Here is a 12,575-nt window from a genome sequence, read left to right on the forward strand (position 1 = left end):
GTAGGGAGTTGTGGACAGCCAGATTATCCTAGTCAGACAAAGATAACATGTTTTCGGGCGACAGATTTGTAAGCTTCGGGCCCAGACGTGTGACAAGCGGCGTGAGAAAATGAGAACACGGCGACGGGTGCATTACGTCAACAAACCAAGCGTTGCGTTTCCACGCAGAGGTGACAGGCAAGGCCGCCTCCCAGTCCCAGCACCGAGTTGATGCTCGAGGAGCGTCGCTGGCGCCGGCGTACGAAAGATCTGGTCAAGCTGTCCGCCCGCCTAGAGGAGGGCTGCCTGTTCCTTCATCGAGGGACGGCAGCGGTGTCTTCCTGCAGCTCGTGGCCCATTCGAGTTTCGGCAAGGCCCTGAACGGCAGGCGGCGGGAGGACTAGTCAGCGAGACCAATCTCAGTGACAGTGTTATAGAAGTATTATAAATATTAAATTTGCTAATATGTATCAATAGTATGAGGAGAGAGAAGAAAAGAGTGTCATAAAATGTGAGAGAAGTGCCATCAACATAACACTCTACTAACAAAGTTCTTAAATTTCCAGTTTTAATAACTGTATCGATGACACTCCCACTAAAATTAGCCTGATAAAAAAGGTGATATGTAAATTACAGGAAGTAAAGTGTACAAAATCTCACATGAGGTAAAGTGTACAAAATCGGATCGTGATTGGTTCCGGTCCAAACCAAACGAGAGGGTAAAACGTAAACGTTGGATCTTGATTCTTGATTAATAGTCGCGATCCAAACCAGGGGGCAAAGCGTAAAAACTCGGATCAAGATTAATAATCACGATTCGAATCAGTGGTAAAATAAAAATAAATCGTGATCGCGGTCCAAATAAGTAACGGGGCTAACTGAAAAGTTGAATCGCGGCGGCGATCCTCCACTGCGGCGGACGCGGGGGCTGGAGATGCTCCAGAAGTCGAATGCGGCGAGGATGAGTCCCACTGCTGCAGATTTGAAGCCTAGACGAGAGTGCCAGGTGCTGGCGTCCGCGCCGCGGCGATGTTGCGGCGGCGCGATTCGATCTCCGGCGAGCGGTGGTGTGTGCCATGTCTTTACGATCGATAGAGAACGCTGATGTTACATGGCCACGGTTTCATAGCTGATGCACCATGGGCCGTCCTGCTCCGCGTGATGCGTTACTCTGATTTATGTCGTTCCTATTTGCAGGGCAAGCTCAGGTGAAGGGCGACAGATATTGAGATATCACAGTGGATGCAGCTTCAAGTTCATGAGCGCATGGCGCGTTGGCGTGGGAGAGTTGAAGCTGGTGCTAATCTGATCGGATTAGAACGGTTTCATTCTGCCACACCAGCGCTGCTGAAGAAAGTTGGGAGTCTAAACATTGGATGGCTCCGGCTTACACCTGACCCAAGCATTGGATGTTCTCGGATTCAGTAAGTTACAATTGAATATGTAAATATTGGTTTATTGATGCTCGTTATACACAGTAGAATGCACTTCAGAGGTATATCGCTTTCCAAATTTCTGGAGAAATATATGGCTTCACGATTTCATTAGAAAAGATACTCTGGTATCGCAACATCTGGTATCTATTATTTTATTATTTGGCCAACAAACAGAGCCTCAACGTTCGCTTTCAAGGCCTAGAAATTCTCACATTAATCGAAGAAAAATAAAAATTACCCACCACTGCCATTATGATAAATATTAGTCTAAAATACCCCCATGTCTAATTAAAAATCTCCCACCAATGCCATTATGAAAAATTGAATATAAAATACAATTTAGCTATGTATCAGTTACAAATATATACTATTAATAAAAACTAAAGCTGACAACAATCAATCAAAATAAAACAAAAATAAGAATAATTATATGCATAATATTATTAAAGCTCAATAAATCAAATTGTTACTATAAGTAGGTCATATTTGAATTGTTTTAATCAACAATAAGACATAATTTATGATAATGAACAAGGTGATGTATGGTAAAAAATAGTATAATCTTTAAGTAAGGATATATCGTCATGCAAATTTTTGAATTTCAATACTAGCCGCGCAAATGCGCGGGCTATATGCCTAGTTGAGAGCTGATTAGCAAGCGTTCAGTTCGACCCATGGCTGCCCACCAATTCTAATGCAACTCGCAATGGCAGCAACTTTTTATCCACATCTCAGAGCAAACTATGCACATAGAAAGATGATGTCCAAGGAGATGAGGAACAAGGCTGGAATCTGTCATAGAAAAAAGATGGGAGATGAGGAACACGGCTGGAATCTGTCATAGAAATAAGATGCAACGCACTTCCATCAAATATTGTGGAGACTCAGTCCTTCTGAATATTGAGCTTTAGTTTTTTTTTGCGAACGTGCCTGTGCACGTTTTTCATTAAGAGGGTAGAAAAATATAATTACTACGGCAGATTACAGAAAGTGGAATCCACTGCGAAAAGAAAAGCAAAGAAGCTATTACATAGGAACGTTCCGGCGACCCGACTCCCTACCGAAAGCAGCGGCAACTGGAGCTAATTGTTGATGTCCAGCCTGACACCAAGAAACTACCACATCAGAAATTAGAGTTTGCAAGTCAGCGATAGTGCACGCGTGATGATCGAAAGTCCTCCTGTTGCGCTCTTTCCATAGAATCCAACATGTTAACACTACCAAAGAATCGAAGCACCTCCTGTCGGCTTTGGCGATCCGTTTATTGAGCTTTAGTGACTTGTAGAGCTCTTCTTCTGGGCTGAGCTAACCTGCAAATACTTAATGCCCAAGAGTCCAAAAGGAGAAAACCTTCTGGCAAAATTGAGGCACAGTTTTTTGTTCGCCGATGACAAAATAGAGGGAAAATTGAATTGCCGGAAATCTTGGTTCTAATTTAAACACCCGTTGCATTTTTCTTTTAGTGATTAGTGATAAAACATTGCTCTCCGAACCCAGGTCAATAAGCATTTTTTTTGTAACGGCAGGTGCGGTGATATGTTGCCCTGAGAAGAAGTCTATTTTCGTGAGGTAAATCATACTTACTCTTTTGCACGCGTTCTCAGCTGCTTCCTGTCCAATTCATGCAAGCTTGAACCTCATGTAATGTGGCGAATCGTATTCCTTTCATATCTTTGCAAAAGATGAGGTATCAAAATTAAAAGTTGACACACCTAAATATAAAGATTTACGTAAGCAGTAAACTCACTTGCTTCAGAATCTACACAGAAATTGTGTCAGCTCACCAAGGCACCAAGTATAGGACTGCCAAGCAAAAACTGTTTGGGTCATTGGTTATAGAAGGTAAGGAAACTCAAGAAGACGAACAAGCTGGAACTGTGTGAGATGGCTAAGCCTACTGTCAATGCTGTAACAGAACAGCCCACAGGCTAAGATGGTCCGGGCCAGCTTCGGGTTACTGTAGCTCGGCGGGTAACCTCCGGTACAGTGTTCCCAGAGATAGTCCCATACTGCCGATCGGTAGCGAATCAGACCGGCTTAAAAGGGTCGGTCGTGGAAGCTGGTAACTCCGACTGCAGCCTTTTACGCGAAGCGAGGACGAAAACGTAAGAAAGTTATTTAGCAGGTATCGTTTACTCAATGTGCAGGCTAGATCTTAGCCGTTATCCCGGGCCGGGTCGTTACAGTGGTATCAGAGCCGACTCTCGCGGTTTCACAGGTAGGTGTGGGTCACGGGCCCAGTATGTACACGGGCGTGTGCGGGTCAGTGCGCGGGCATCGGGGATGCGCCGTTAGCACTGGACGCACAGACGTGTATATGTGTTGATTGGCACTAGGACATACAGTCGTGGCCAAGAGAGGAGGCGCGAGCATCGAGGATGCGCCGTTAGCACTGGACACACAGACGTGTACATGTGTTGATGGGCACTAGGATATACAGTCGTGGCCAAGAGAGGAGATCCTGGTCCTATCCCGTATGGGTAAGCTGGTTCGATGATTCGACGAGGACGTCGAATCCTAAAGGGTGGGTGATTGTAACAGAACAGCCCACATGCTAAGATGGGCCGGGCCAGTTTTGGTTTACTGTAGCTCAGGTACGGTAACTCGGCGGGTACTGTAGCTCCGGCACAGTGTTTCCGGAGATAGTCCCATACTGCCGATCGGTAGCGAATCAGACCAGCTTAAAAGGGTCGGTCGTGGGAAACTGGTAACTCCGACTACAGTCTTTTGCACGAAATAAGGACGAAAACGCAAGAGAGTTATTTAGTAGGTGTGGTTTACTCAACGTACAGAGTAAATCTTAGCCGTTATTCCGGGCCGGGTCGTTACAAATACGCAATTTCATCAGTTAAGGATCAATCATCAAGAGACACATGATGACCATCCAAGGCTGTCATCAAGGCCAGTGGTGGAGCAAAGCCCCATGCTGCCTGTGCTGCAGCCCGGGTCCTAGGCTTAAAACACAATGGTAGATCAGATTAAGATAGGTTAAAGCTATTATGAAGTTAGGCATTGGTTTACTATTTAGCCCGGGGCTCGACTTATTTCTGACTCCGCCCCCGATAAAAGGTAGCTCTGGGCCACCACAAGCCATCTTCTTTTACAAGATCTCATTCTCGATCGCTTGCAACAACTCTAAAGGTGAGGTAGCTTGATGGTCAAAAACTCGCCTATTCTTCTCTTTCCAAATATTCCAAGCGAGAGGAGATGAAAAGTAAACATCGCCACCGGTGAAGAAATGTGCGCCCTCACACACCCTAAAAATCAGGATTCAGCAGCATGGGTGAAGAAATGTGCAAGAGTATTGATAGATAATGATCAACCTCTTCTGTCATGCACCTCTTGCCCCTTCCTGTCAGCCTGTCTGTTTGCCTCAAAGCAGCAGGTCAGATATGCTATTCAAGAATAAAATTGAGGCCAATTACAAAAATCTGTAGCATCATGCGTTATTCAATTGCCTTTACAAACTGCACCAGGTTTGAAGAAAACGAATAAACCAAAAGTTCACGAATGAGAGGACTGAAATCACAAATGCATGATGAAACATAGGAATTGCAGTGGACAGATTGCAACGGAACTAAAACCAAATAAGAATTCAAGGTTTCGCAGAACAGGCGTGCTGCCTATCCGTAACAGAAATTGAAACTCGCGTAATAAATCAGGTCCAGGATTTCTAGATTAGCATCCACAATTTAGAGCAGCAAGCCAGCAGCTCAATCCATCAGGTTTGCAGAAAAGAGTCACAACTTGCAATCATATACCAAAATAAAACGTCATGACGCCTCTTAAAATCACAAGTGCCAAAAGAGCATTGGTAGCAGATCGAGGTTAACATTTCATTGCTGCAATGCAAAGGATACGAGGAAACGAAACGAAACTGGGATACAACTGGCAGTTGGAACTTCTAGACCCGTACTTCACATCCACCTACTAAGAACAAAATACAGCACAGATCTACGAATCTGATATATCTCTACATCACCAAACGAAAAGCACAGCACGGGTAACCCAAATGAACAAGCAGTCAGGCACCACCGCCAGCAGCTGCAGGCGAGGGAGCGGACGCGCTCAGCCGCAGTAACATTCCGTAATTTTTACGGAATGTTATATATTACGAAAATACGAGTTTTTAAAAACTTTTTTGTGTGGAAGTGATAATAGCTAGAATAATCTAAGAATGACTTCTTCTCTATCTCAAAATTCCTAGAATTTAAAACCAAATAAATATAAGGACAATATTGTTAGTATGATTTATTTGGATTTTATTTGGAGTTATCGAATCTACCTTGTTTATCTAAAATTTGATTTGAATTTATTTCACTTTGTTTGAACTTGTGTGGGAATTAATTTGAAAGTGGCCATTCAAATTAATTCCAAAGGCCAACTCCCCTCTCACTCAAACTAACCAACCTAACCCACTAACAGGTCCAAACCTCTAACCCTTCCCTAACCTTTCTAGCCCCGACCTGCTCGCCACCCAGACCCGCGCGGCCCAGCTCGGCAGTTAGCCTTCCCCTCCGGCCTGCCTTACCCCACCAGCCCAATCCGCCCCGACCTCGGCCTGCCTCCGCTTGGCCTGCTGCCCCGGCCCGTTAGCACCGCTTGCACCGGCCCGTCAATCCGAGCGCCGCGCTCACGCGCGCGTCGCACGCCACACGCGTCGCGGACAGCCCAACCGGCGCCCTCACCTTCTCCCTGAGCCGCTGACGTCTCGGCCCCACCTGCCAGCGTCACTGCTCACCCATCCCCTTCCTCCCTCTCTCACGCCGCTCTGCTTTTCCCCTTTCCGCAACGACGCCACGCGGACGCCGCCGCGGACTCACCTGCTCCCGCACCCCTGCGCGCGCCTGTCCTCGCCTCGCGACAAAGCTCCGCAACCGCCCGCCTGCCCTCTGCCCGCCCTGTCTGCTCCCTGTCGCCCACGCCTTGCACGCCAAGAACCCATCGCGGAGGCCCCGGATGCCTCCACGCGTCCCAGCCCGGACGCCGAGATTCCCCGGCGCCCACGCGAGCCCTAGCCTCTGCATTAATTATATTTAATAGATTCGTCTAGACCTCTAATTCTTTTTATATTAAATTGACATCGGAGCATTCAAATTGATATCTGAATATTTGATATGATAGTTACTTTAAAAAACCAAACTAGACCTTATTATTCCGTTGGGAGAATTTACTCGCCTGAAATGGAAGCCCTGTCCAGATTTTTCCGTTCTTTACTTTTGAAAAAGAGGTTTTCCTTATCTTTCTCAATTGCAACTTGGAGTAGCAAAGGAACAAACTTCTTCAAAAAAAAAGTAGCAAAGGAGCAAAGACTACTTTCGGGAGCAGGACCAACAATTGCAGTTATCTGGAAATTTCTGAGAATATGCGATCCGATGATATTCATCATATGCACGGTATTGTTTTGCGGGTACCTGTCCGATTTTCATGCCATGGGAAAGCACTGAAAACACATGCGTTCATGCTCACCTCTTTTGGGGCAAAAATATCTTTCCTCTCCTCCGACAATGGCAGAAATAAATAATGTGCATCGTATAGTATGACACTAGCCGCTAGATACGGCTATAAATTAGACATATGAGAACCATATGATTGATAGTATAATCTAAGAGAGGAACAAACAACTTGCCCAAAGCGAGAAACAACACGAGACCATTAGTAGACGTTACTGTCTTCATCTAAAGCTGATCAAAGCGCCCCGGAGGAAACCTAGAGAAATCGGCGAAGATTCCGTTCGGTCTCGACGCTCTCCCTAAGCAGATGCCAACTCTTGTGCGGAGCTGACTCAGCTGGCCTAGTCCTGCCCCCTTGACCACTAAGAGCAACTCCAATAAATTAATTTTCTCTTTTTTCTTTTCCACTTTTTAGTCATAAAGAGAATATAGAGGAAAAAATTTAGCTCTAACAGATTGATTTTTTCTTTTCCCCTTTCCCTTTTATTTCCCTCCCCTCTCCTTTTTTTAAGGGGAATTCCACCTTCTCCTTTTTCTTTTCTATCCATTCTTTCCTAGCCACAAAATCCACATACATGAGAAAATCTTATCCACTGATGAATTAAAGGGAAAGGGAAAAATCAATCTGCTGGAGCATATTTTTCCAATAAACTAAAATTGTGATGGGGGATTCCCCTATAAGATGAGAAAGAGGAGAAGGGAAAATAAATTTGTTGGAGTTGGGTCCAATCTTCGCTTTTGGCCACACCTTTTTTTTCACCAGGATGGACTCGCACTGTCCATTCATGCGCCTTATCTTGGCAGCTCCCGATAGCGAAATGCTGTCCCCCCAACATGAGGAACCACAGCAGGAACGAAGCTCTTATCTGAAATGCCTTGGACAGCTGGTAGCTAGCCATTCAGTTTGTTGGGCTCAGCTTTGCCAGTACCATACGGCAAAGAATCCCAACGTTTCCGCCGAAAAGCATTGCGGAATACGCCCGCCGAATCCCATGGAAAAGCACCAAGATCACCGAGCGATACGAATCTGCCATCCATCAGCCTCGCCGTCGCCGATCCCCCCTGCAAGTTGTTCAGAGCTCAGCGAGGCCAGCGAGTCAAATAAAAAGGATTGAAATATTCAGCTCAGGTGATCGAAGGGAAGAAAACCGTATCCATTCGTGGCCTGGCATGCGGCATGAGCTTATCTGCTTGAGGAGACAAACTATAGTCTATGACAGGTTAGGTTAGTTAAAGTTGAAGGCCGGGGCTAGTGCGGCTAATCGAGTACGCTTATCCCCTTATCCGCACCTGCTTGCCCGCGAGTCGACAGAAACAGAAGTGTTTAAGTAATGGGCATGGCTGGGAGTTCGTTCTGACAGGAAAGGTAGGGAGTTGTGGACAGCCAGATTATCCTAGTCAGACAAAGATAACATGTTTTCGGGCGACAGATTTGTAAGCTTCGGGCCCAGACGTGTGACAAGCGGCGTGAGAAAATGAGAACACGGCGACGGGTGCATTACGTCAACAAACCAAGCGTTGCGTTTCCGCGCAGAGGTGACAGGCAAGGCCGCCTCCCAGTCCCAGCACCGAGTTGATGCTCGAGGAGCGTCGCTGGCGCCGGCGTACGAAAGATCTGGTCAAGCTGTCCGCCCGCCTAGAGGAGGGCTGCCTGTTCCTTCATCGAGGGACGGCAGCGGTGTCTTCCTGCAGCTCGTGGCCCATTCGAGTTTCGGCAAGGCCCTAGCTGGTGAACGGCAGGCGGCGGGAGGACTAGACAGTGAGAACAATCTCAGTGAGAGTGTTATAGAAGTATTATGTATATTAAATTTGCTAATATGTATCAATAGTATGAGAAGAGAGAAAAAAAGTGTCATAAAATGTGAGAGAAGTGTCATCAACATAACACTCTACTAACACAGTTAAGTTTCCAGTTTTAATAACTGTGTCGATGACACTACCACTAAAATTAGCCTGATAAAAAAGGTGATATGTAAATTACAGGAGGTAAAGTGTACAAAATCTCACATGAGGTAAAGTGTACAAAATCGGATCGTGATTGGTTCCGGTCCAAACCAAACGAGAGGGTAAAACGTAAACGTTGGATCTTGATTCTTGATTAATAGTCGCGATCCAAACCAGGGGGCAAAGCGTAAAAACTCGGATCAAGATTAATAATCACGATTCGAATCAGTGGTAAAATAAAAATAAATCGTGATCGCGGTCCAAATAAGTAACGGGGCTAACTGAAAAGTTGAATCGCGGCGGCGATCCTCCACTGCGGCGGACGCGGGGGCTGGAGATGCTCCAGAAGTCGAATGCGGCGAGGATGAGTCCCACTGCTTCAGATTTGAAGCCTAGACGAGAGTGCCAGGTGCTGGCGTCCGCGCCGCGGCGATGTTGCGGCGGCGCGATTCGATCTCCGGCGAGCGGTGGTGTGTGCCATGTCTTTACGATCGATAGAGAACGCTGATGTTACATGGCCACGGTTTCATAGCTGATGCACCATGGGCCGTCCTGCTCCGCGTGATGCGTTACTCTGATTTATGTCGTTCCTATTTGCAGGGCAAGCTCAGGTGAAGGGCGACAGATATTGAGATATCACAGTGGATGCAGCTTCAAGTTCATGAGCGCATGGCGCGTTGGCGTGGGAGAGTTGAAGCTGGTGCTAATCTGATCGGATTAGAACGGTTTCATTCTGCCACACCCGCGCTGCTGAAGAAAGTTGGGAGTCTAAACATTGGATGGCTCCGGCTTACACCTGACCCAAGCATTGGATGTTCTCGGATTCAGTAAGTTACAATTGAATATGTAAATGTTGGTTTATTGATGCTCGTTATACACAGTAGAATGCACTTCAGAGGTATATCGCTTTCCAAATTTCTGGAGAAATATATGGCTTCACGATTTCATTAGAAAAGATACTCTGGCATCGCAACATCTGGTATCTATTATTTTATTATTTGCCCAACAAACGGAGCCTCAACGTTCGCTTTCAAGGCCTAGAAATTCCCACATTAATCGGAGAAAAATAAAAAATAAAAATTACCCACCACTGCCATTATGATAAATATTAGTCTAAAATACCCCCGTGCCTAATTAAAAATCTCCCACCAATGCCATTATGAAAAATTGAATATAAAATACAATTTAGCTATGTATCAGTTACAAATATATACTATTAATAAAAACTAAAGCTAACAACAATCAATCAAAATAAAACAAAAATAAGAATAATTATATGCATAATATTATTAAAGCTCAATAAATCAAATTGTTACTATAAGTAGATTATATTTGAATTGTTTTAATCAATAATAAGACATAATTTATGATAATGAACAAAGTGATGTATGGTAAAAAATAGTATAATCTTTAAGTAAGGATATATCGTCATGCAAATTTTTGAATTTCAATACTAGCCGCGCAAATGCGCGGGCTATATGCCTAGTTGAGAGCTGATTAGCAAGCGTTCAATTCGACCCATGGCTGCCCACCAATTCTAATGCAACTCGCAATGGCAGCAACTTTTTATCCACATCTCAGAGCAAATTATGCACATAGAAAGATGATGTCCAAGGAGATGAGGAACAAGGCTGGAATCTGCCATAGAAAAAAGATGGGAGATGAGGAACACGGCTGGAATCTGTCATAGAAATAAGATGCAACGCACTTCCATCAAATATTGTGGAGACTCAGTCCTTCTGAATATTGAGCTTTAGTTTTTTTTTGCGAACGTGTCTGTGCACGTTTTTCATTAAGAGGGTAGAAAAATATAATTACAACGGCAGATTACAGAAAGTGGAATCCACCGCGAAAAGAAAAGCAAAGAAGCTATTACGAACGTTCCGGCGACCCGACTCCCTACCGAAAGCAGCGGCAACTGGAGCTAATTGTTGATGTCCAGCCTGACACCAAGAAACTACCTCATCAGAAATTAGAGTTTGCAAGTCAGCGATAGTGCACGCGTGATGATCGAAAGTCCTCCTGTTGCGCTCTTTCCATAGAATCCAACATGTTAACACTACCAAAGAATCGAAGCACCTCCTGTCGGCTTTGGCGATCCGTTTATTGAGCTTTAGTGACTTGTAGAGCTCTTCTTCTGGGCTGAGCTAACCTGCAAATACTTAATGCCCAAGAGTCCAAAAGGAGAAAACCTTCTGGCAAAATTGAGGCACAGTTTTTTGTTCGCCGATGACAAAATAGAGGGAAAATTGAATTGCCGGAAATCTTGGTTCTAATTTAAACACCCGTTGCATTTTTCTTTTAGTGATTAGTGATGAAACATTGCTCTCCGAACCCAGGTCAATGAGCATATTTTTGTAACGGCAGGTGCGGTGATATGTTGCCCTGAGAAGAAGTCTATTTTCGTGAGGTAAATCATACTTACTCTTTTGCACGCGTTCTCAGCTGCTTCCTGTCCAATTCATGCAAGCTTGAACCTCATGTAATGTGGCGAATCGTATTCCTTTCATATCTTTGCAAAAGATGAGGTATCAAAATTAAAAGTTGACACACCTAAATATAAAGATTTACGTAAGCAGTAAACTCACTTGCTTCAGAATCTACACAGAAATTGTGTCAGCTCACCAAGGCACCAAGTATAGGACTGCCAAGCAAAAACTGTTTGGGTCATTGGTTATAGAAGGTAAGGAAGCTCATGAAGACGAACAAGCTGGAACTGTGTGAGATGGCTAAGCCTACTGTCAATACTGTAACAGAACAGCCCATAGGCTAAGATGGGCCGGGCCAGTTTCGGGTCACTGTAGCTACAGCACTGTAGCTCGCTCGGGTACTGTACCTCCGACACAGTGTTCAGATATAGTCCCATACTGCCGATCGGTAGAGAATCAGACCAGCTTAAAAGGGTCGGTCGTGGGAAGCTGGTAACTCCGACTGCACCATTTCGCGCGAAGCGAGGACAAAAGCGCAAGAGAGTTATTTATTAGGTGTGGTTTACTCAATGTGCATGCTATATCTTAACCGTTATCCCGGACCGGGTCGTTACAGTGGTATCAGAGCCGACTCTCGCGGTTTCACGGGTAGGTGTGGGTCACGGGCCCAGCATGTACATGGGCGTGTGCGGGTCAGTGCGCGCGGGCATCGGGGATGCGCCGTTAGCACTGGACGCACAGACGTGTACATGTGTTGATGGGCACTAGGACATACAGTCGTGGCCAAGAGAGGAGATCCTGGTCCTATCCCATATGGGTAGTCTGGTTCGATGATTCGACGAGGACATCGGACATCGAATCCTAAAGGCGACGAGGACGTTGAATCCTAAAGGGTGGGTGATTGTAACAGAACAGCCCACAGGCTAAGATGGGCCGGGCCAGTTTTGGGCTACTGTAGCTCGGCGGGTGCTGTAGCTCCGGTACAGTGTTCCCAGAGATAGTCCCATACTGCCGATCGGTAGCGAATCAGACCAGCTTAAAAGGGTCGGTCGTGGGAAGCTGGTAACTCCGACTGCAGCATTTCGCGCGAAGCGAGGACGAAAACGCAAGAAAGTTATTTAGTAGGTGTGGTTTACTCAATGTGCAGGCTATATCTTAACCGTTATCCCGGGCCGGGTCGTTACAAATACATAATTTCATCAGTTAAAGATCAATCATCAAGAGACACATGATGACCATCCAAGGCTGTCATCAAGGCCAGTGGTGGAGCAAAGCCCCATGCTGCCTGTGCTGCAGCCCGGGTCCTAGGCTTAAAACACAATGGTAGATCAGAT

The 12,575-nt window shown here is 45.5% G+C and overlaps 1 long non-coding RNA gene across 1 annotated transcript; it reads right to left on the reverse strand.

Moving 5' to 3' along the window:
* Positions 1-7,480: 7,480 nt before the first annotated feature.
* Positions 7,481-8,722, reverse strand: LOC120656828. The gene is made up of 2 exons (XR_005668002.1): positions 8,018-8,722; positions 7,481-7,930 (listed from the first exon to the last, which is right to left on the reverse strand). It is a non-coding gene; the product is annotated as an uncharacterized LOC120656828 (long non-coding RNA).
* Between the last annotated feature and the right edge of the window lie 3,853 nt (positions 8,723-12,575).

This window comes from Panicum virgatum, chromosome 1N (genome assembly GCF_016808335.1).
Source record: "Panicum virgatum strain AP13 chromosome 1N, P.virgatum_v5, whole genome shotgun sequence".
Lineage (NCBI taxonomy): Eukaryota > Viridiplantae > Streptophyta > Magnoliopsida > Poales > Poaceae > Panicum > Panicum virgatum.